The sequence below is a fragment of the Ahaetulla prasina genome, chromosome 6 (genome assembly GCF_028640845.1).
Source record: "Ahaetulla prasina isolate Xishuangbanna chromosome 6, ASM2864084v1, whole genome shotgun sequence".
Lineage (NCBI taxonomy): Eukaryota > Metazoa > Chordata > Lepidosauria > Squamata > Colubridae > Ahaetulla > Ahaetulla prasina.
Window position 1 is genome coordinate 76,940,623 of NC_080544.1, and position 25,405 is coordinate 76,966,027.

Genomic DNA, 25,405 nt, shown 5'->3' on the forward strand with positions numbered 1-25,405 from the left:
GTTGTTTAACCTCCAGTCTGTATGCGGATTCATCATTGTCTTGAATGAGACCGATCACTGTTGTGTGATCTGCAAACTCCCAGTAGTTTAACAGATGGATTGTTTGAGATGCAGTCATTGGTATACAGAGAGAAGTGGAGAGAGCACACGGCCTTGTGGGCCCCTATGCTAATTGTACAAGTATCTGATGTGATTCATATCAGATGAGTGAAAGCTCAACACCATTTTTCTCATTGTGCTGTAACTGTCATATTAGCAACTGACACCAATAAGATGTAGGACATTCTTCCATCCTATACTTTCAAACAATTACTTTCCCTCTTAAATATTGTACCTAGCCAAGAAATGATTGGCAGCCCCCCTTCTTATTTCAGCAAGACCTTTTCCTCTACAGCTGTAATAGAGAAGCTTCTTTGTATGCATCCACTGAGTTTTCTTGAGTATTCAAATATTATGGTAATTATGCAGCATCCCTGCCAGTATATGGTTGCTAGGGAATTCTTATTCCTCAGCCACTCCTATTCTAAGATTTAATTAGCACTTCTTCACCTGTGCTGGGTAGAGCAGAAGGAACAGGAATGTTCTCTTCAATATGGCTATTTATGAAGAAAAGTAGAATGGAATTCTCTGTCAAATGTTCATGTTAGTCAAATATAAGGGATTTCAGATTCCATAATGCACAACATGCTTGCTGATTTATTGCTCTGCCTAAACATTCCTAAATAAAAACAATCTTTTTCTTTCAGGATCCAGCTCTTCCAGAATTAACTGCTGAATTGAATAGGGGATAATTTACAAATTCCAAAGAGATGTCACTGCAGAAAAGCCAGGATAAAGGAAGACTGGTTATAATATTTTCTGATATAAAAATGAATATGGTCATTCTCTTGGCCCTTATTCTTTCTGGTCCTATATCTGGATTCCATAGACATGCAGGAAATATATGTAACCTGGAAACAAAAACTGCAGATTATTAGCTCAACTAAATCAGATGTCCTGCATAACCAGTAGGGAATTTTTGTTTTTTGTATAAATAACTAACTCAGGCTTTGTTTCTGCAATCTTGCTAACCCATTAAAGGCAGGGGATTACACTTGCCTTCCCAGCTGCCTTTTATTTTTGGCTGCTTTCTCAACAGCATATCTGATCTTTTGATTTATCACGTCACCCCCTAATTTAATTGATACTTGCCTTAGACCACATAGCTTATCTCTGACTCAGACAACCACCATGGCTTAAAAAGGGCAGAGGAAAGGATGTGCCAGTCACTTTGAACATCAGAAAGCTGACTAAATTTTTCATTAATGTAGGGAGCGTTATATTTTCCAGTCAGTTTAATGGCCTCCCACTTCTTCACACCCTGTTCACTACAACCGGTGAAGCCTTTTTATTCATTTTAACAAAAGCTTTGCTTTCATTATTGGTGCTTCTGCAGCTCCATGAACAAATCTTTCCAGTTTTTCTTTTGTTGGTGGCTCTCACAAAAGTTTCATAACAGGAATATAAATTAATATTAGGCATGTTATATTGTTGTTGTTTTCTATTAACATAATGTAGTATTAAATGAAAAGCAATAAGCAAACAATGTCCACAGTGAATGCAAGGAGGCATCTTTAGGTAACTGAAGATTAACAGCAAGCAAAATATATGCCTCTTCTTGCTTTCAAGTCTGTTTTGTATGCAGATGTCAGACAAAGCAGGGCGGAGAGAAACTGTCTACTTGTAGCCTATATTCAAACATTCCACAGCGTTGCACAAGTAATACTTGTCCAGACATTTGATAATATCATGTTGTGTAGATAGAATCTTAAAGAGAATCTCTGCTAAAATACTCAGTCCAACCCGAGACTGGAACTGAAGGTTCAGTTTTCTGAACATCTGTTTGTTGAATATAGACAAATACTTGCCTTTCTCTAGCTGGTGCTCTCCAGATGTATTGGACTGCTTCTACTATTATTTCGATGGGATGCGGCACATTTGAAAGACACTACATTGGGGGAAAGCTTGTGAAAAAGTTTCTCCTTGATGAAATTGGAGTTCTCTTTCACAGGAAAAGATTTTGGACAGGAACTACAGGATCATGACTCTGCAGAGGCAAAACAAAAATGGCCTTAATCACAGACCCTAATTACCTTTCGCCTTTGATTCCTCACAGAAAATATTTAGGCTTTGGGAATATGCATATTTATTTGAATATTTATAGATTAAAATATAATATATAAATAAAAATTGCAGTGTTGTCTATTTGAAGTATTTGCAAAAGCAGTATAATCTGTTGCTAATTTAATCAAAAGTAAGCAAATAGGGAGTTTATATCTTTTATTAAATAAATTGGAAATATATCTTAAAGAAGAGAAGGCTAAGGAGAGACCTAGTAGGACTGCAATACTTGGGACAGATGTCATGTGGGAAAATGTGGATAAGAAAAGAATCCGTGAGTGGAAGCTTTACAGCGGGTTCCAAGCTCAAAATAGAAGGAATTTCTTGACCATAAGAGCTATTAAGTGATAGAACAATCTATGTCCCTAGGGGGGGATTCAGCCGATTTGGACTAGTTTGGGTGAACCAGATGCTAATTGTACATCTGGTTCGCCAAACCAGTAGTTGCAAGGACTGCCTTGCCATGCCCACCCTGCCCCACTCCTCCGAGGAATCTCCACGCGGCCTCTTTTGGATGCCAGGTAAGTGCAGGGCCCGCCCAAGGGCCTCCCGGGAAGTTCCAAAAGTACAGAAACAGGGCCATTTCTGGCCTCTGGAGACCCTCCAGAACCTGGGGGAGGCTGTTTTCACCCTCCCAGAGGCTTGAGGAAACCCTCCGAAGCCTGGGAAGGCAAAAAATGGGCCTACTGGAAGCACCAGAAGTCCGGAAATGGGTGCGTTTCCAGCCTCCGGAGGGTCTCTGGAGCCTGGGGCAAGCAGTTTTCACCCTCCTGGAGGCTCAAGGAAAGCCTCTGAAGCCTGGGAGGTTGAAAATGCCTCCCCCACCATGGTGCAGGAGGCCGAGTAGCCCCCTATGGCCATGTCCACCCAGCACCTGGACAAAGAACCAGTTGCTACAATTTTTCAATCCCATCTCTGTACGTCCTGAATAATAGATATATCAACAATGGAAGTTTTCGAGCAAAAGTTGGATAGCTATCTGTCTGGGATAGTCTGAGGATTCCATCTCTGGACAGGAGCTGGACTAGAAAACTTCCAAGTCCTTCCAACCCTTCCAACCATCTGATTGCATGAATTGAATGACCTTAATATTCTTGTTTAATAAGATAAACAAATGAAAAAGTTTGTCATTCCTCTATTCAATGCTAGACTGAGTGCTTAGAGAGGCTTTCAAAAGGAGCATGTGGTTTGAAGCAATACTAGAGAGATGCAAAAGAGTTCAGTATTACACAAAGAAAAAGAAGAACCTGCAGCTGAAATTTGAAATAATTGCAGGGAAGAAGTTGTAAGTGCCATTATAGCATTATTAGCAATATTGAAGAAGTGGGTGCAGTAATGTTGATCAAAATCAATTATTTGCATTAAGAGAAATACACCAGCAGGGGAAAAATACTCAGAAAAACTAGATTTTATGGGTCTATGTCTGAAAAGAAAACCAGCCTGAGCTCAGTGCCCTATTTTTCAATGTTCTTCATCCATCATCTAGAAAATATTGGCAACCAGACAGTCTGTATGCTTCAAATTCTATTCTGCCCAATGTAGCACCTACTTTATATGAGCATCAGATCTCCTGAATCACAGCAATATTTCTTTTATTATAAATTGTTAAAATAAACCTTTATAAGTTCTAGGAATGTCGCCTTAGTTTAATGCAGCCATAATTCTTCAGTCCTTGAAGGTGGAACAGAAATGTTTCAATTCACTTACCAAGGAAAAGCTTGTGAACCTTAATAAAGTCAGTATCCAAGCTCCATTGTTTAGAAAAGCTACAATCAGGCCCTAAGTCATGGCTATGTCATTCACTGCCTATCAAATGCTGCCAGCCTGTGGAAGACAGGCTGAAATTGAATGATGTGTTTTACTACAAATATAAAATTCACACTAAATGGAATATGATTTTCAAAAGTATTGCTTTTATGTACCGATGCAATACTTTAGAGAAAGAAGCTTGAGTCGTTAAAAAAGCAGGGATTGAACTCAAAATTATTTCCCTTTCAGGAACTTTAGGAACCATTTATTCCATTTAAATAGTGCTTTTTTGATATAGAAAGTATTGATGGAACAGTTCTACCTCCACCTCAGCAGCCCTTTGCCTTCTCCATACTTCTGGACTTGATGATAAGCCTTAGTATCTGTGTAACCACTGATATAAGCTATAGTTCCTCCTATCAGAGTTAGAGTTAGAAATTGGGAAGTAAAATTTAGTTCAAAGAAAATGTAAGTAGTGTTTCTGGAAAGGATTTATGTTTTGGATTAAAATAGAAATAAGGTAGGATGGAATGAGTGATTAAAAGCACGCACAATTATCATGTACAAGAAATATATTCATCTATCTTCAAATGATGTTGATGTCAATGCCAATGTTTGGGGACAGCTTTCATAGATCTTCTTCCACTTTAATCTAAGGTTGATGTACTATAGAGGTCATGAATAATTTGATCACAGTTATTATTCTCTGCCCCCACCTCATCACACCTTCCTTATATGAGATATATAAGGGTAAAGGTAAAGATTCCCTTCACACATATGTGCTAGTCATTCCTGACTCATCTCCATTTCAAAGCCGAAAACCCAGCACTGTCCAAAGACGTCTCCATGGTCATATGACCAGCATGACTAAATGCCAAAGCTACACGGAACGCTGTTACCTTCCCACCAAAGGTGGTCCCTATTTTTCTACTTGCTTTTGAAATGCTAGGTTGGCAGAAGCTGGGACAAATAATAGAAGCTCACAGTGTTATGCAGCACTAGGGATTCGAATTGCTGAACTGCCGACCTTTCAATTGACAAGCTCAATGTCTTAGCCACTGAGCCACCGTGTCCCTGATTGAAATATGTAGATTTATGTAAAAAAAGAGGTAGAAAGAAAATCCAAAGAAATGCCAAAGTAATATTTTTTACCAAATTGGAATCCAATTTTACCTCTGTTTTCAATTTCTCATTCTTTCCCTGTGTGTGTGTGTGTGTGTGTGATATAAAGACAAACCCACACAAATACTCACTTGAATTAGAAAGGAAGTAACCAAGCAAAATATACATGAGGACTCCTATCAATGATTGTAACTATTGTATTTATTTTATGGCGAGTTACATATATTGTGTTTCAGCAATGTATTTTTCCTTTTAATATGCTAGGAATCTAATTATTTATGTTTCAATTTTTTATTAAAAAACAGCATACAACCTAGTAAAGCCTCTAGCATATATAGATAATTAAAACACTTTTAATGAATAATTAATACACAGCAGGATCTATTGCATTATGTAAAACTCAACATCAACTAATCATAATAGAAAATAAAATGACAAATGGTGTATTGCTTAACTGTGTAGTACATTTCCTGTGAAACCTATGAACCAGATGCCTAGATACAATTAAAAAAAATACCTGCTTTGCACAATTGTTCCATTCCAGCTTCTCATATTTTTTGTAAAAGATCATAATCTTTACCTTTCAGCAGTTAATTACAAGATGTTCTCTTTTAGAGCAAGTTACCAACAATATTAATGACTTTCTTGAGCCAACCAATACAAGGGCAGGAACCAATGCAGCATCAGCTACAATAATAGTAGCATGGTCCTATCTGCCATTGAAGAATAAATAGCTGAGTGTACTACCACAGATTCCAAATTATTTATTTATTTTTTAAAATGTATTTATTAAATTTCAGAAATAAGCGTTAAAATATAAAGAAACATAAAAGGGAAAGGAAATAAGAGCAGTGGTGGTGCAGGGGTTAGAGTGCAATATTGCAGCACTGCAGTCTACCTTTGCTGTTTGCTGGCTGCCTGCAGTTTGGCAGTTCGATTCTCACTGGCTCGATAGCAATAGCAATAGACTTATATACTGCTTTACAGTGCTTTACAGCCCCCTCTAAGTAGTTTACATAGTCTACATATTTCCCTCAACAATTTGGGTCTTCATTTTACCTACCTCAGAAGGATGGAAGGCTGAGTCAACCTTAAACCTGGTGGGATTTGAACTGCCAAATTACAAGCAGACGGCAAATAGCAAAAGTAGCCTGCAGTACTGCATTCTAAGCACTGTGCCACCTTGGCTCAAGGTTGAATCAGCGTTCCATCCTTCCGAGGTGGGTAAAATGAGGACCCAGATTGTTGGGAACAATATGCTGACTCTGTAAACAGCTTAGACAGGGCTGTAAAGCACTGTGAAGCGGTATGTAAGTCTAAGTAAGTCTAAGCGGGACTGGCCTGATTTTTAAATTCTAAATTTAAATTCTTAAATTTTAATTGTAATTTTATTGGATATTTTATATGGTCTATTAGACAGTTTTAATTTCGGCCTTTTATTGAATAAGCTTTTTAATTGTTATTTTAGTATGTATATTAATTGTTTTAAATGAAGGCTGTACACCGCCCTGAGTCCTTCAGGAGAAGGGCGGTATAAAAGTTTAATTAATTAAATAAATAAATAAATAAATAAGTGCTATTTGTTGTTGACCTGGTGTCAAGATTTTAACATAATTTACAAATTCTGTGACAACAATTTAGAGACTCTAATTATCAACTGCAAACCTTACTATTCGCCTCGTGAATTTTCCTCATTTCTTCTAATTGCTGTTTATGTCCCACCACAAGCCTGTGTAAACGAGGCATTACGAACTCTAGCTGACCAAATCATGGAGGCTGAAGCCAAACACCCTGACTCACTGGCCATTGTTTTGGGAGATCTAAACAAGGCAAACTTAAGGAAAGATACCAAAATACTTTCAGCATGTCAATTGTCCCACCAGAGGCAAGAATACTCTAGACCACTGCTACACAACACTAAAAGATGCCTATCGGTCTTTACCACGTGCAGCTGTAGGACACTCTGATCATTGCATGATTCACCTTGTACCTGCTTACAGGCAAAGACTTAAAGCCATAAAACCAATAATTAAATCAGTGAAAACCTGGACGGAGGAATCAGAATTAAAGCTACAGGCATGTTTTGACTGCACTGATTGGAATATTTTTAAAGATACCTCTGCAGACCTGGATGAACTCACAGATACTGTAACATCATATGTCAGCTTCTGTGAAGACCTATGTGTACCTACAAGGAACTTGCGAATACACAGTAATAACAAACCTTGGTTTACACCTAAACTTAAGCAGCTACAACATTCCAAAGAGGAAGCCTACAGAAAAGGTGATAAAATGCTGTACAATCAGGCCAGAAATGCACTAACAAGGGAGATAAGAGCAGCAAAAAGAAGCTACTCTGAAAAGCTAAAGAATCAATTTTCAGCAAATGAACCAGCAAACATGTGGAAAACTCTTAAAAATATCACCGGCTATGGCAAACCTCCTTCCCAGGCTGAAGGTAATCAACAACTGGCAGATGACCTGAATGAGTTTTACTGCAGGTTTGAAAGGAAACTACAGCCACCTATCTCCACAACCCCCATCTCAGACACACCAACAACAGCCAAGCCTCCTACAACTGACCCCATTTCATTGGGTTCACAACCCCTAGTGATCACAGAAAAGGAAGTGCAGGACCTATTTCACAGACAAAAGCCAGGAAAAGCTCCAGGCCCAGACAAGATAACTCCTTCTTGCTTAAAAGTCTGTGCTGACCAATTGGCCCCATCTTCACCCATATTTTCAATAAATCACTAGAGATGTGCTATGTTCCTTCTTGCTTCAAACGCTCTACCATCATCCCAGTGCCAAGAAGCCCACCATCAAGGAACTGAATGACTACAGACCAGTTGCTCTAACATCTGTAGTCATGAAAACCTTTGAAAGGCTAGTGCTTTCCTACCTGAAAACCATCACGAATCCGCTCTTAGACCCCTTGCAATTTGCATACCGAGCAAATAGATCAACAGATGATGCTGTTAATATGGCTCTGCACTACATCCTACAACATCTTGAGTCTCCAAAGACCTATGCAAGGGTCCTTTTGTAGACTTTAGTTCAGCATTCAATACCATCATTCCAGACATTCTTCTAACTAAGCTAAACCAGCTACAGGTACCGGAACAGACTTGTAAGTGGATCACAAGCTTCCTAACAAACAGGAAGCAGCAGGTGAAGCTAAGCAAGATCACATCAAATACCTGTACAATTAGCACAGGGGCCCCCAAGGCTGTGTGCTCTCCCCACTTCTCTTCTCTCTGTATACCAATGACTGCATCTCCAATGATCCATTTGTTAAGCTACTGAAGTTCGCAGATGACACAACAGTGATTGGTCTCATTCGAGACAATGACGAATCCGCATATAGACGAGAGGTCGAACAACTAGCCTTGTGGTGCAACCAAAACAATCTGGAACTGAACACACTCAAAACCGTAGAAATGGTGGTAGACTTTAGGAAAAACCCTTCCATACTTCCACCTCTCACAATACTTGACAACACAGTATCAACAGTAGAAACCTTCAAATTTCTGGGTTCTATCATATCGCAAGATCTCAAATGGACAGCTAACATCAAAACATCATTAAAAAGGACAACAAAGAATGTTCTTTCTGCGCCAACACAGTAAGCTCAAACTGCCCAAGGAGCTGCTGATCCAATTCTACAGAGGAATTATTGAGTCTGTCATTTGCACCTCTATAACTGTCTGGTTCGGTTCTGCAACCCAACAAGAAAAACACAGACTTCAGAGGATAATTAGAACTGCAGAAAAATAATTGCTACCAACTTGCCTTCCATTGAGGACCTGTATACTGCACGAATCAAGAAGAGGGCCGTGAAAATATTTGCAGATCCCTCGCATCCTGGACATAAACTGTTTCAACTCCTACCCTCAAAGCAGCTATAGAGCACTGCACACCAGAACAACTAGACACAAGAACAGTTTTTTCCCGAAGGCCATCACTCTGCTAAACAAATAATTCCCTCAACACTGTCAGACTATTTACTGAATCTGCACTACTATTAATCGTTTCATAGTTCCCATCACCAATCTCTTTCCACTTATGACTGTATGACTATAACTTGTTGCTGGCAATCCTTATGATTTATATTGATATATTGACCATCAATTGTGTTGTAAATGTTGTACCTTGATGAACGTATCTTTTCTTTTATGTACACTGAGAGCATATGCACCAAGACAAATTCCTTGTATGTCCAATCACACTTGGCCAATAAAAATTCTATTCTATTCTATTCTATTCTATTCTATTAAGTTTGGGCAATGAAGAGGCAGGAGACGAAGCAAATGACAACAGCTCTTTAGTTTATTGCGAAACCCCAGCAAAAACAACAGGCAAACACCTCTCTTTATATAGTATTTTGGCTGAGGCACCAACCAATCAGCAACGTGTATTTTCCCACCCAAATTTCGCTCCAAAATTCAAATACATTACACTATTGCTAATAATTTTAATAATAAATTAAAAGTGACAAAAATGCTCCAAATAAATGTATAAAAAATGATTTTTTACTTTCTTTCAGACCAGAGATAACATTACAACAATCTTCCTCTAAGTTTAAACAAAAAGCACAAATTTAAAAAGTCTTAATAATAATCATTCTAAAATACCAATATTCATAATATATTCTCCTAGTTTTAATCTAATACATAATAAATTCCTCAATGTACATAATTTCATAATAACAGAGTTGGAAGGGACCTTGGAGGTCTTCTAGTCCAACCCCCTGACCAGGCAGGAAACCCTACACCATTTCAGACAAATGGTTATCCAACATTTTCTTAAAAATTTCCAGTGTTGGAGCATTCACAACTTATGCAGATAAGTTGTTCCACTTATTAATTGTTCTAACTGCCAGGAAATTTCTCCTTAATTCTAAGTTGCTTCTCTCCTTGATTAGTTTCCTTATATTTAAAAAGCTAACCTTATATTTAAAAAGCTATAGAGGTTTCTCTAACCCAAACCAATTTAATCTTCAAATTCCAAAGTTCAGAGTTGGTTTCTGTTTTTGTTGTGTAAGAAATCTAACAGTGGTCTTCAAATTGCAGTGAAAAATTTAGTCAGGTTACTGTCTCTAAGCAGAACACTCAGTTTTGCCACTTTAGCAAATTCTATTAATTTCCAAAAATATTTTTATAAGATTATTTATATACCAATGAGCCAATCAAAACTCTATTTCACTCCTTTTGTAAAAAAATAAAAAATAAACATGTAACTGAACTAGTACTCCACAAAAGCCCTGAAGTGAAGTTTCTTCATGTACCCTTTAAAAAGAAATAATGGTTTATCACCAAGAGAAGTGTAGGCTAATATCCATAACAACCATTCTCTTGGTCCTAAATAAAATACAGATTTAAACTCCACAAAAACTGCATACTGTTACCATAAAGTTAGAAGAATATGAATCTCTCTGTGCCACGTTTTAAAGAAGCATAACCTCTCGGTGGAATAACCCTATCTGAAGACAGACTGGTCATCACGCAGAATTTGGTGATTGTTAGCCTCCTATGGTTGAAATGTGTTGACAATATATTCCTCATATAGCTTTGAAGTGACATAAAGTGTTGGATTTGATTCCATTTGACTCCATTTTAGAGACCACATCTAGAACTACTGCTTTCTCTAAACTGTCCACTCAGTCTTACTGATAGATGTAAATAATTTAGCTAGGACAAAATGCCTATCAATCAGTGTTGGTTTTAATAGCCTTTCCTGAAACATCTATGGAGATACTCAATCATCCAGGGTCATGGTTGTCCCAAAGGTACTTTTCAAAAGGCAGCTGGGCTTTCTTGGTTTTTGGTTTGACCACAGGTTTGAAAGAGGGGTAAAAGATGTTAAAATTGAACAGTCCTTCCTCTAGAGCAGGAGTCTCCAACCTTGGCAACCTTGGCGACTTGTGGACTTCAACTCCCAGCATTGCTGGCTGAGGAATTCTGGTACTTGAAGTCCACAAGTCTTAAAGTTGCCAAGGTTGGAGACCCCTGCTCTAGAGCAGGGGTGCCAAACTCAAGGTCCAGGAGCTGGGTCCAGCCCATGGGTACTTAGAGCTGGTCTGCGGGGCCACCCTGCAAACAGCGAAGGACCAGCCTGCAGTGCTTCTGCCAGTGAAAACACTCCATTTTTGCTGGCAGAGGGTTGCAGGAGGCTGTGGCAGCTGAAAACAGAGCTCGACTGTCTGTTTTCGCTAACAAAATGCTCAGGTCACCACAGGTATCCCCAACATGGGGACAACCATGACCCTGGATGATTGAGTATCTCCATAGATGTTTCAGGAAAGGCTATTAAAACCAACACTGATTGATAGGCATTTTGCCCTAGCTAAATTATTTACATCTATCAGTAAGACTGAGTGGACAGTTTAGAGCTGGCAAGCCGGCCATACTCAGCCTGGCTATGCCCACCCTGGCCCCCTGACGTCAAACATAACCCTGATGTGGCCCTCAATGAAATCAAGTTTGACACCCCTGCTCTAGAGGGCTGAGAGGGAGGGGTACAACACTTCCTATCTTCTGTCTACAACACAGTCCCAAGAAGGTTCCACACCCATTTCCACTCTGATTCAGATCACCCCAAAGGTATAGATAAACCAAAAAATGACCAGCTGTCTGCAAGGGATATAAATCCTTCCATTCCCCACCATCCAGTCAGACCTAAAGAAGATTCTTGGATGAGAAGTGAAACATCTTCAAAAGAAAAAACAAGAAAGTCCAGTTGCCTCCTGAAAAAGCACCTTTTGGACATAGAAGAAAAGAATTCATTTTACTACTTTTGCATCAAAGTACCAGCAAGAAATTCTAAATGGTATCCAGCTGACTTATTCAAGCGGTTGTAAAAGGCCTGTTAACAAGTGTAGTGATAATTTTTTGAGCCATTTTGTAAGATGGGAAAGAGATGGTACAGAGTTTGAATTTTTCACAGGACAAATACATATTTTTATATTTTTGGAAAGCATACATGATACATCTGTTGTTATTGGAAGGTTTTTCTGAATTGTGTAATTTTTTTGCCTATAAAGAAATTCTGGACATGATTTTAGGGACGAAATTATGTTATCATACAATTGCACAACTTAACTTCATGAGATGATATACTGTATATAAAAGAAGGGATTCCATATTTTCTTAGATAGGTTGACCCTAAAACCATCCAAATTGCTAAAGGATTCCAAATCTACCAAGTGAAATTGTTCATGTAGTCAAGTTTTCAGTATGCATAAAATCTGGCATTTATTAGTCCAAATAATAAGTTATACCAGAGATCTTCAAACTTGGCAGCTTTAAGACTTGTGGACTTCAGCTCCCAGAATTCTCCAGCCAGCATAACTGTATATAGTACAATAGTACAAACTATATAGTACAAACTTAAATCTGGCAAATTAACACGTCTTTTGCTAAGTAACAATTTAGCTTTTTAAAGTAAAAAAATGAGAAGATCTTCCATGTGTAAACCTTGGAAATGATGACATTTTAGCAATATACAAAGCATGCCAAATTATGCATGATAAAATATTTAGTTTTAAAGTACTAATCCTACTCAAACTACTTATTTAATTTGGTTCAATTATCGAAATATGCTGCTGTTTCTTATAACATTACGTTTAATCATCTGAGCTCTATCTCCAGGAACATTCAGCCAAACAGAAATTTTTCCCTCCTCTTAAAATCAAATCTGTCATAGAGCGCTAATTTTGACAACATTATAGACCGCAAAGGCATCTATTCCAAGGTTCAATTTCCACAGTAAAAACTGCTCATCATAATGTAATGATAACTTCTGACTCAAAGTTGTCTACATCAGTGTTTCTCAACCTATTGCTGGCTGGGGAATACTGGGATTTGAAGTCTGTATATCTTATATATCTTAAAGTTGCCAAGATTGAGAAATAGCAGTCTATAGTATTAAAACTACTTTGCATGGCACTGTAGAAATCTATGAAGGATTTCATATTCTTAGGAAATTTTTGCTGTTTCTGTACATTTCTGTACAGCAAAAGAGTAGCGCTTGACTCTTGTTTGATGTACTGGAAGCCAGAGCATTATGGACGGAATCAAGAGAAAGAAGTGGGTGTGCAACAACAAAAAATAATATAAATTCATTTAAACAATTAATTAAATTAAAACAACAAGAAACAAGTTCATAGTTGAGGCTTATAAGTGTAGGTCATGTTTCTCTGCTATAAGGTTTGAAAGACTTTACAAAAAAAAAATGAATCACAAATGACAATCATTGCATAAAGATACTAAATAAAAAGGATATGCAGACCTCTACATAGAGTTTTAGAATAACAGCATACCTATGACTCCTGCTTTGATTTTCTTTCACATTTAAAGTTATTTGCTTATAAATTAACTATATCCATTATAATTCCTTTTTTAATATGTGGTAAATCTCCACCTCCTATTTTGTTAAGAGTTACATATACAATATATGCAATATTTTATTTAATTTTAAAAGGATTATATTATGTATGTTCCCACAAAGGATTTGCTTCATTAGTTACTGGATGGATCTGGAGAGATTCCAGACAGTGCTTGGGAATTTCCCCAATAATCAGTTCTGTTGAGTGCCTTGCTGAACTCTGTAAGTAGTTTTTGAAGATCATATACCCATATCGTATAATTTTGCATTATTTAAATACTGTTATGGAAATTAACATTATTGACTATAACATGCAGAGAGGGAGGGGATGCTAACATAGTCTGAAATATAGTTTTGTTTCATTCTACTGACATATTCAAAATGCTCTTGTTCCTATGAAGCTGTTGATTAGAATTTGGATAATTTTTAGCTAATGACTTTCTAAATATAACTAATCTAGAATATAAGAAAAATCTAACTTTAAGTATAAAGTTTCATTGACAATTATCTCTGGATTTATATACATAAAATCAGTACTATTTTGTATATATTTTTCCTGCCCTTCCCTATTGTTACATTCCTCTTTTCAACTGCTATGAATTCTAATTTCCTATATCTCTAGATAGGGCCAATGAAAATCAAATCATGCCTCTGGTAATGTTCTCCATCATTGAACTGTAAAGCCACTTGGACTGACCACAGGGATTGTCCTACACTCACTGCTCAATCCAGATGCCACCTAGCTGCTGTCATATTATAAAAGTGAACAAGTTTATTTTCTCCATGAACTTGTGAAAAACCCATTCCATTACAATTTACCAAGGCTCCATAGTATAAATTTTCCCACTTCAATATCAGATTCCTTTGGATCTTACTTGCTGGGTAAATGTGCAGAAGTATATGCTATATGTTTTATGCTGTTTTTGTTTAGTTATAACAACATTTTATTAATGAAAGTTCAAGCATTTGAGTGGCCTTTCCCTAATACATTTAGCCCATTAGCTAAGGACCATTCTAAATAACTTAGCTCACTGTTCTGTGTCGCTAAACCAGGATTACTGCAATGAATAGCACAATTAATTCCTTCTCTTGTATTTTGAGAATGTTTCTTTTAAAAAAAATATATCTTGCCACACAAAAACAATAATCACTTCACTGTATGACATACCCCAGATAAGAATAATTTTACTAAGAGCTTATTATGAAGGCATAAATAGTTATCAACTCAAGAGTAATGAATAATTCAAATTAACAAAAAATATTTTCTGGAAGTTCATGTCATATTTCATAATTTATTGGTTAAATAGAACTATAATTTGATGAAAAGGTAATTATATTCATACTACAGGAGAATCCAAATGATGGCTTCTGGAGGTCTTTCAAACCTCTTTACCAGCAATGGTCATATGTTTGTGCATATTGAAAAGATTGGACAGACTTCATGCTTTTTGCTCCGTGTCACATGACTGTGAAGGAGAAAGCTAGGTGGGATTAGAAGACAGCAGGGAGCATCGGGTCCCTCTACTGCCTAACTCTCCTTGTATAGGGATGCAGTGAGGTAATTTGGGGTTTTGTTTTGTTTTTTACTCTGTAGTCCCTGGCTAATTTTCATACACAATCTTTCTTTTGCTGGCTTCTCCCCTCACACCAAATATGGTCCTGTTCTCTTCAGCTTGGGAGAGTTATTTTATTAACAAGCAAACAGTCCCAAACTCCCTGTACATAATTTCTTTCCATCATCCTGTTGTTTTGAAAGAATAATTTTAAAAATACATATAGCTTGGTACGTTTTATTTCACACACGCTGCCCTTTACCCTCTCCCCATTAAAGGAAGTTAAGGGTGAAAAATAAGTGACTAGCATGTGCACTCAAACCTGCTTTTCAAGCTCTAATGATGGATGGCCATTTTAATGACTCCTGTTCTCACTTTGGAGTTTCTCTTTCTCTTTAAGTTGAAGCCGAGTGGACAGTCCTTTGAAATCAGACTCATAATGGAAGTGAAATGGGGAAGGAATAGATCTGTAACAATATCAAATACTTTAAATTGGAAAAACTATAATGTTCCTAAATACATTTTATGAAATAATAATAGGGATTTAATTAAACACGTGACAGAAATGGAAAATGGGATTAGAGATAAAATTCTGGGAAAACCTTTTTCTGAGCGTGGGGGGGGGGAATAGAATTAAGTTTCCCAAAGCCCAAGGAAGGCCCCACATCCAAAATGTCATTTCTAATCTTCTTTGCTATTTCTAGTGCATACTATAACGGCCACGTCTGTGCCACTATAGCCGGTGTTGTGTCAGTGTTTCCATTATAAACCCTTATTTTCAGAGGTTTGTAACTCAGCCATAAAAATTTGCTTTGGGCTAAAACTTGGCAAACAAGTTTTGGAACTGGAAAAAATATATTTTCTTCTTATGCTGTTGAAGAATGTATTTTTATATGACATTTCACTTGCCTATAATGTGGATTCATAACATATATATGGAATGCAAATCTGTTCCAGAAGCCATGCTAATAGCCCATCAACTCTTTCACTGAAGCAGACTGTCAAAACATGTTTACTTTCCTAAAATATTTTTTGAATTAATAGAAATACCAAAAGAAAAATAAATCAGAAGAGTTGGTTTCCAGTGATATTTATTTAGAAACTTTCTTTACCTACCTTCCCACAAATATAACCAGGGCAACAGATTAGATAAATGAAAAGCATAATTTAATAATGAAACCATATAAAAATATTAAAATAACAGTAAATCAATATTAGTACTAGTAAATGAAGTTTACAAAGTCAAATTAAACTGCATATGAAAAATTGAAAGCGTAAGGATTGGTCTTAATTTTGAAGAAAGCTCATTCCTCAGTAACAAAGGAGAATGCTTTTTCTGGCTACTTGATAAATACATTTCTCTGTGCAACGATATCTTTAAAACAGCCGCTTCTGAAAATCCTGAAAATATGTCCTTAGATAGTTAGGATCTAGACAATGTGGCAATGTCTGTGTTAAAACCTTTATTTTGATCTGATTTTGGAAAGAAATTGTTCTTGTTTTATATGTGTGTGTGTGTGTGTGTGTGTGTGTGTGTGTGTGTGTGTGTGTGTGTGTGTGTAGGTCTTTGGTTATTCGGGTTTTCTCCCGCGTAAAATTAGAAGTGTCTTGGTGACGTTTCGATGAAGTCTCATTCGTCATCTTCAGGCTTCAGCTTCGTGCTTCTGGGAGCAATGTGTGATTGCAGCTGTTTCTTCCTTGTCACCAAGACACTTCCAATTTTACGAGGGAGAAAACCCGAATAACCAAAGACCTACATACAAACACCCGTGAAAACCTCAGAAGACAGTAATATATATGTGTGTTTTCTGAGGTTTTCGCGGGTGTTTGTATGTAGATCTTTGGTTATTCGGGTTTTCTCCCGCGTAAAATTGGAAGTGTCTTGGCGACGTTTCGACGAAGTCTCATTCGTCATCTTCAGGCTTCAGCTTCGTGCTTCTGGGAGCAATGTGTGACTGCAGCTGTTTTTTCCTTTTTAACTGCTAGTGGGGGTTTGAACTGACTGGGTGGGAGCTTGGCTGTGCTCTGATTGGATGGGGTTTGTTTGTTTTTTGGTGCTCTGATTGGATGGGGGTGTGTCCTCTTTGGGTGGGGGCTTGGTTGTGCTCAGATTAGTCTGAGCTGCAGGGGGATTTGAGCTGGTGAGCTGCACAGCTGTTGTCCGGCTTCGTGTTCGCGGTCGTGCCACATCTTCACAGTGGGTGTCAGTCTGCTGCATGTATGGATTGGAGGGGTTTGAAATGGCCAATGTTGCAGCTGCGGTCTGGCTTCTAGTCCTTAATCGTGCTTCATGATCAGTGTGGGTTTGGGTCTGCTTTCTGGGTGGATGTGTGGTGGTGACATCCTGTGTGGACCTCGTGAATGTGGGTCTGGTGTCATTCCTCGTGTTAGGGACACGTTTGGAGTATATGAAATCCCATGCACCGCCTGCCCCACCACATACATTGAACAAACCAACAGAAGAATAAGTGCACGCATTGAAGAACACAAGCACTCAGTCAAAAAAGAGGAACCAACTTCTTCCCTGGTCCAACACCTTAAAGCCACAGGACACGATATTGACTTTAAAAAGACCAGAACTATCGCCAAAACTGAACACTTTAACAACAGAATAATCAGAGAAGCCATCGAGATAGAAAAACGCCCACACAGCATGAACAAACGAGATGATACCTCCCGCCTACCAGCCATTTGGAAACCCGCCCTTATTGACAAACGTGTCCCTAACACAAGGAATGACACCAGACCCACACTCACAAGGTCCACACAGGATGTCACCACCACACATCCACCCAGAAAGCAGACCCAAACCCACACTGATCATGAAGCACGATTAAGGACTAGAAGCCAGACCGCAGCTGCAACATTAGCCATTTCAAACCCCTCCAATCCATACATGCAGCAGACTGACACCCACTACGAAGATGTAGCACGACCACGAACACGAAGCCAAACAGCAGCAGTGCAGCTCACCAGCTCAGATCCCCCTGCAACTCAGACCAATTTGAGCACAACCAAGCCCCCATCCAAACAGGACACACCCCCAGCCAATCAGAGCACAAAAAAACCCACATCCAATCAGAGCACAGCCAAGCTCCCACCCAATCAGTTCAAACTCCCACTAGCAGTTAAAAAGGAAGAAACAGCTGCAATCACACATTGCTCCCAGAAGCACGAAGCTGAAGCCTGAAGATGACGAATGAGACTTCGTCGAAACGTCGCCAAGACACTTCCAATTTTACGCGGGAGAAAACCCGAATAACCAAAGACGTATATATATATGTATATATATATGTATGTATGTATGTGTATGTATGTATATGTATATGTATATGTATATATGTTTCAATTTCAAGTATCACACTGGAGTAATTGGCAGTCTAACTGCTATATTTTATGTCAATTAAATCTTGCAGATGCTCTTCAAGGAGAAACTTGCAGAAATTGGTTTTAAAGTACAGTACTCTGAGAGTAAAACCTGTACAGCCAAGGCAAAGAAATGCTGCCTAGGGAATGGTCAGATAAAAAATGGCGTAGCTCTATAAGCAGCAGAGAAAATGGCTCCTCCAAGTCTCAAAATGTAAAGGAAATAATGGGATATTTGTACTTTCAAATGCAAACTTCTTTTAATGTAAATAAAATAGAATTAGATCGTCTTGTCATGTTTCTAGTCTACCTGCAGACACTGACATCAATCTTGTTATTAAGCACCCCAAAATCAGGAGTTCAAGCATAATTGGCTCAGAATTTACAGTATAATGGAGATACATTTGTGGCAACATCAAGACAAAACTTGCTGCTACTGTACATATTCTCATTCCAACATCTAATGTAAATGCCTATTTCATATTTGCATTATAACACGATACACATTTCATTATTGCTTTTGAATACAATCATAGTTGCAACCGTTTTCAAATACTGGAAGACAATATAATGTAAATTAACAATTCAATAATTATAAACTCAAAAGGTAATGCATAGATAAAAAATGAAAAATAACTCTAGGAGCATGTTTATTCATAACCATAACAGCTAAGGAAATTTGGCAAATTACTGGAAATCCCCTGTCATAAAGAAAAGAACTAATTAAAATGTTGACAAGAAAACAGTGCATTTAAATTACATTCTATCCATTATTGGAAGATTCCCAGATTTCCTCCAAGTTGGAGAGGCATATAAAAAAAAGCAAGGCCTTGGATTATCTCTCTTCCTGGTTTAAACATACACATATTCATTAATGAAGGCTTGCCAGGTCAACTATATTCATCACTATAGAGATAGCATCTGAATCCACACGTTTTAAATGACAAAGATTAAAGACCCGTCAAAAGGAAACATTAGCTTGGCCAAAGAAGATTCATTACTAATGATATCTGGAAAACATGCAGTCCATTTTGCCAGGCCATGGGTAGGAAATGAATTTCATTTGCTTAAGGACTTACATTTAACTGAACTTTCATGGATTTCATCCAACTGAGAATAAAATCCAAATGTTTCCTGGTTTCTACAGACATAGTAGAAGAATACGTCATTCATTTCATTGAAAGCAATTTTTGTTTTGGTTCCCTTTCCAGCCCCTTTGCTTTGAAATTTGTTTTGCTTAAAATGGGGCTGGGGAGGGCAGGTCAGAATGCTGATCACTCCACAAACTTTCTTTGCTTCCTGACATATGTTTCAGATGGACATATTGCAGTTGTGGGCAGTTGGCCATCGAATGAGCTTTGCTTCTAGATAATGTAACACAGAAGCTTCAAATCCTGCAGGAAATGAGACTGTTATACTGAGCTTGGAGGAAATCTTTTCTTCTTATGCCTAAAAAGTCTGAAATTAACTTCAGCCACATAATTCCTTATAACTATATTTTGTCCATCTAACTGCAATCTTGTTAATACTTGAAGAGTTCGTTAGGCATCTTAAAGCAAGGACCACTATTTTAGTTATAAATGAAACAAAGAAGATAAAACAAGTTGGGCAAGATCTAGATAAAATTAAAAGTTCTTCTATCTGTTTATTTCAGGATAATTGTTAAAATGAATTGACTTGGATGAACTGAAATCCTCAAAAAGAAACAGAGGCTTGAATAATTTATTTTTGTGGGTGCTTGGGGACAACTCCAAAGTTTATCTGTGAAGGAATGCTATTTGACATCCATCTGTTTATCACAGTTTAACTTTACAGTTATAAATATTCTCCGCAGCATGGTTTATTAACCATTGTTTCATATAAACTATAAGGAGTTCAGTTGTCCATAACGATATCTTAATGTAGTTAAATTAATCCTTGCATAATCAATCAGAAGAGTGTAATGAGGGCTCAGATTTTATCCTAAAACTATTTTGAAGTTCATTGGAATGTCTGTAGATGTTTTTCCAGGGGTCCTTAAGCTTAAGACCAGGAAATAAAGATATTTTAGAAAGAATACTCTTAAGTAATGCCATATTAACAACAACCTATGAGAAGGAATTCGGGATATATTTCATTTTATTAAAAAATAAAGACTTGTATCAAAATCATAAACTTTGGGGACAGGCTATCAGATTTAAATATTTTTCATGATGATGATGATGATGATGATATAGCATTGCAGATATGCAATTCATCTGTATTGCCATGAGGTCCCCCTTCATACAACTGTGGGCTTGAAAGTACTAGTTAATACCTCTCCTCAGAACTATATAATAGTTCTGGGTATTCTGCTTTAAAAATGACGGAGACAAATTTGAGTAAGTTCAGAAAAGACCTATAAAGACAGTCAGCAGTATGTAAATAAACCTTATAAGGGAATATTGAAAGTACAGTTAGCCTATAAAATGAAAAAGGTCATAGAAAAAAGGACTATATTTTTAAATATGTGACAGATGTATGGGAAATGTGAAGATCCTCTAATTTGTTCACTGGGGTTCATATTTATCAAAGTATGCATGAGTGGGTACATCCAGGCAATTACAAACAGATGCTTAAGATTCAGAACAACATGGAGGATTTATTACGGAAGTTTAAAATCATATTACTGTGATAGAACCTTGCAGCTATGAGATTTCTGGCCTCATAGAGAGGAAAAAGAGAAAAAGAAATGAATAATTATTTTTGTAGGAAGCAGATTGAAGGAAAGCAGTTAGAAGTATAGTTTCTCCAACTGGAGAAGCTGAATACAGACAATGAGAACAAAGAGGATGACCTCGTGGATAAAAGCTGTACAGAATCAGGGTTTCAGAAACATTTTCTACAATTTGTTGGTTTGTTTTGTTTTCTGAAAAGGTAGAACTGAGATTCTTGGAATATTGGATGGCTAAAGAAATTTCTTAACAAGAGCAGTTCAAAAATTGTGTAGATGTCCATCATCAAGGTTGAGTTGTCCTAAGATCTAGGTTGATCCTTAAATAATTAGTTCTTGGCTTTTAAGATACTATTCCAGTAATTAAGACACTTCCTTTTGTAGGCCCCGGCTTTCAGAAGTCTATCTTAAAGGGACATTGTGTGGACCTGCTTCTCCTGATTGCTTCCAGTTTCTGGAATGTAGAATGTTTTTGGGGAGCTGAATTTGGTCATGTAACTCTTTACCCATTTTTTAATTGCTAAATGATTTAGCATTTTAGTATCAACTTTAATTTACATTTCTAACTTTTTAATCATCTTGACTATTTGCCAAACTAGCAAGGATGGATGGATGGCTATACAAATAACTGTACTTATTATAAATGAATTAACTTGTAAATAAATGTTATCAGCTTGTCTGCATAGCTTTTGATAACTCAACAGATAGAAGCTTTCCAAAAATCTAAAATGGCTTCAAGTCTCTGCTGGTGTTTTCTTCTTCCATGGAAGAGATAGGAACAAAGTAAGCTATGGATGATTCTTTTAAATTTTACTATGGTGCCACCAGTCACATTGAACTAAATCTAGCCTTTTCTATTTTGGAAGATTAAAAGTCTATTTAAAAGCTTAACCCTAACCCTAACAATTCATGCCTTGAGAAGCCATCAATAAATATATTAGCTTAATGTTTCCTAATGTAGCTATCTTAGCTCCTTGTGCAGAACGTAGCAACAGTATCTTAAAGGGTGGTGCCAGCTGTCACATACACATATTTAAGAATATGCACACACATGTGGGACTCAACTATTTATTGTTTGCAATAAGTTACTTGGTGCCAAACATTGTGCCAGCTGTTGGCAAACCATGAGTCTGCCATCTGAAATAGCTTATTGGTGCTAATCGTATGAAAATCTCTTCCCCTCTCTATTTCATTTATTATTTTATTGCTACAGAATGCTTATCCCACTATTGATATCTGTTAAGTAGATTAATTGTTCTGTCGTTGTTTTTCCTTTTACAAATTTGCATTTGTAATTTGATTTTCAGAGCATATCTGAATTTTAAAAAGTGATAAATATTGAGGTGAGTGGGTATGCCTTGAAGAGGGGAATGAAGCAAGGCTAAAATTAATTTGAAAATTTGCTAACTTTTGAATAAATCCTTCTCACAGAAAGCCGATTTCTCAATTCCAATTATACGTCAGAAACAAATTTGTGTAACTATTGTATGATGCCCTTCCTTCCTTCCTTCCTTCCTTCCTTCCTTCCTTCCTTCCTTCCTTCCTTCCTTCCTTCCTTCCTTTCCTTCCTTCTTCCCTCCCTCCCTCCTTCCCTCCCTTGTAAGAATGATGAAGTGCTTGTGGAAATCAGTCTTGCACTACAATCACTAATCCACTTCTCTGCTTTCATATACTTTTCCAAAATACTATAAACCTTTGGAGCAGAAAAGACAGCCAATGGGAAAGGAAAACCATTAAGTCATTTTTACAATCTTAGACAGAACTAAGAAATATTTTTTAACTATAAGGAATTATTTAAGCCAACGAAAACAAATGGCATGGGGCTAGATTTCATGAGCTGCATTTGTGACTCATCTGAAATAAACAGAAATTATTCTGCCTTTCCATTTTCTTGGCCACAATGCACAAGACTTGCTGCTTTCACAGAGGCTATAAAACTGAAGGTCCCTTGACATATAACAATGTATTGCTGGCACAGCCCTGTTCTCAATCACCACTTCAGGGAATGGCTTGAGAGAAACAGTAGCTTAATGAAAAGTCAAGGAGCAATCACGATCACACAGTTCAAAGCTGCTCAGGGGACTTTGAGACAGTGCATTCAGTAATGTTCATTACTTTGAACAAAGCATACTACTACCCAAGTCATCTGAACTGCCAGCTACACAATTGTGCCATGAAACTGTATTCCTGGGGCTCATAGAAACCCATCAAATAAATTAGCTACACTCTGCAACCATCAAGGCAAACTCCAACTCTTATCCATCAGAATTGTGCTGTTAGAATTAAATGGGTCATATGCTGCCTCTCTACTCAGGCATAGATTTATAATTCTTAGGAGATGGGATCCAACCAAAATTAGATACACAATAGATATAACAATTTTATAAATAGCCCACCAACTATTGGTAAGTTCAACTGGGACAAAATATTCAAAAGTCAAAATCAAATGATGGATTTTGTTAAACATTTTGTTAAGCGAATATCTTGAGTTGCTCTGGAATCAAGACAAGGTAATTTAGTCTCAATAATCTGTTTTGTTTCTACATCCATTTAATTAACTTTATGGCATTGTTTTTTTCATAATTGCTTTTTTCTTTCCATACAGTATGTTCATTTATAAAGAAGGTTGATATACATGGTAAATGTTTTTTATAGCTAAGATTGGTAACTAGTCTTTTAGACTTAGTAAACAGCATTTACTAAGCTCAATTCATCAAAATAATGAGTGTAGGCCAATATAGAAGGAATAACTTGCAACTTGGAGTGTAAGAGGAGTCAATGAGCATAGGTCAGTAAATGAAATAAAAGATTAAAAAATAAATATTGTGTTTCTGGTTTTCTTTTTAATATCTTTGATTGTTTCCATTCCTAACCTGAGGCTATCCTAGAGTATTTTATGCATTTTTGACTTAGAGTGTATATGATGCCCTTTTTCTGAAAGATCATTATATGTACAGTACATTATAAGTAATTTTAATAGTTTCTCTGTTTTGTTTTTAAAGTGCCCTTGAGAAAAGAAAATATTTCCAAAGCATGTCAGGCCTAAATATTACTCCTTTAGTGGTAACTAGGATTAATTCTTTTTTTGAAAAAAATGTTCAACAAGTGGTGATCAGGTGTTTCTTTCACATTCAAGCAATCTATGAACCACATTCAAATACCCTTGGGAATTATGTTTGCACTGTATATTGGCTTATATAAATTCTTGCATGTGCATCTGTCTTTCATCTTTCTTCTTTTATCCATCTCTTTTTTTTATCCCATATGGATATAAAAAGAAAGAAAGAGAAAAAAAAACCCTTCCAAAATCAAGATCAACTTTCTATATGAAAAGTATCAGTATGAATGTCAGCACCTGAGCAGAGGGCAATTATATGGATACTATCAGTTCCTCTTAACACAAAGCCAACAAGAGCTGCAATTTTAATCAAAGTAGTCAGTTCAATTCCTAGTGACTGGCATCTAGTGGCATGGGCTAAACAGATATATCTGTGCAATTTTCTTGGCAGCATTAAATACTTTGTCATTGTCTCCTTCTCCTGGGATAGACACAGTTTAGTTTCATGTAAAGGAACTAGGCTAGAAATTAGGAAACTGAGTTCAAGTTCAAAGTTGTCAACACATCTGCTTCAAGGAATGATATGATATGACTTTTTTTTTAGAACAGAATAGAATTCTTTATTGGCCAAGTGTAATTGGACACACAAGGAATTTGTCTTTGGTGTATACGCTCCCAGTGTACATAAGGAAATAAAATACATTCATCAAGAATAAAAAAGATTCATCACTTAGTAATAGTCACGATTACTAATAAGCTATCAAATAATACTAGGAAACAAATAAAAACAGTATAAATTGAAGGATACAAGCAACATGGTTATAGTAATATGTGGGAAGAGATAGATACTAGGAAGGAAGAGAAGAATAACAGTAATACAGTAAGTAAATTATTTGACAGTGTTGTGGGAATTAGTTGTTAAGCAGTGGTGCGCAGGGCCCTATAGTGTTATTTTAAGGGTAGAAGTTGAAACAATTTATGTCCAAAATGTGAGGGATCTGTATATATTTTCACAGCCTTCTTTTTGACTCATTTTGATTCTCATTTTGATTATGTTGTGGAATCTTGAATGAATGATTATGGCTAAGTTGTTTTAAAAAAATAAAAACTAATTCATGCATTTGTGGAAATAATGAATTTCGGATCTTTATTTTTTAACTTTAATGAAGAAATGTAGAGATTTCTTAAAGAGATGGTAAAGAGATGGTCTTGTATGTAGGTATGTATGTATATTCACATGTGTTTCAGGGTTTTTTTGCTCTATATTTTTCTTCATGATACCAGGACAATATGTACATTCATAGAAAAGGTTCCTTGTTG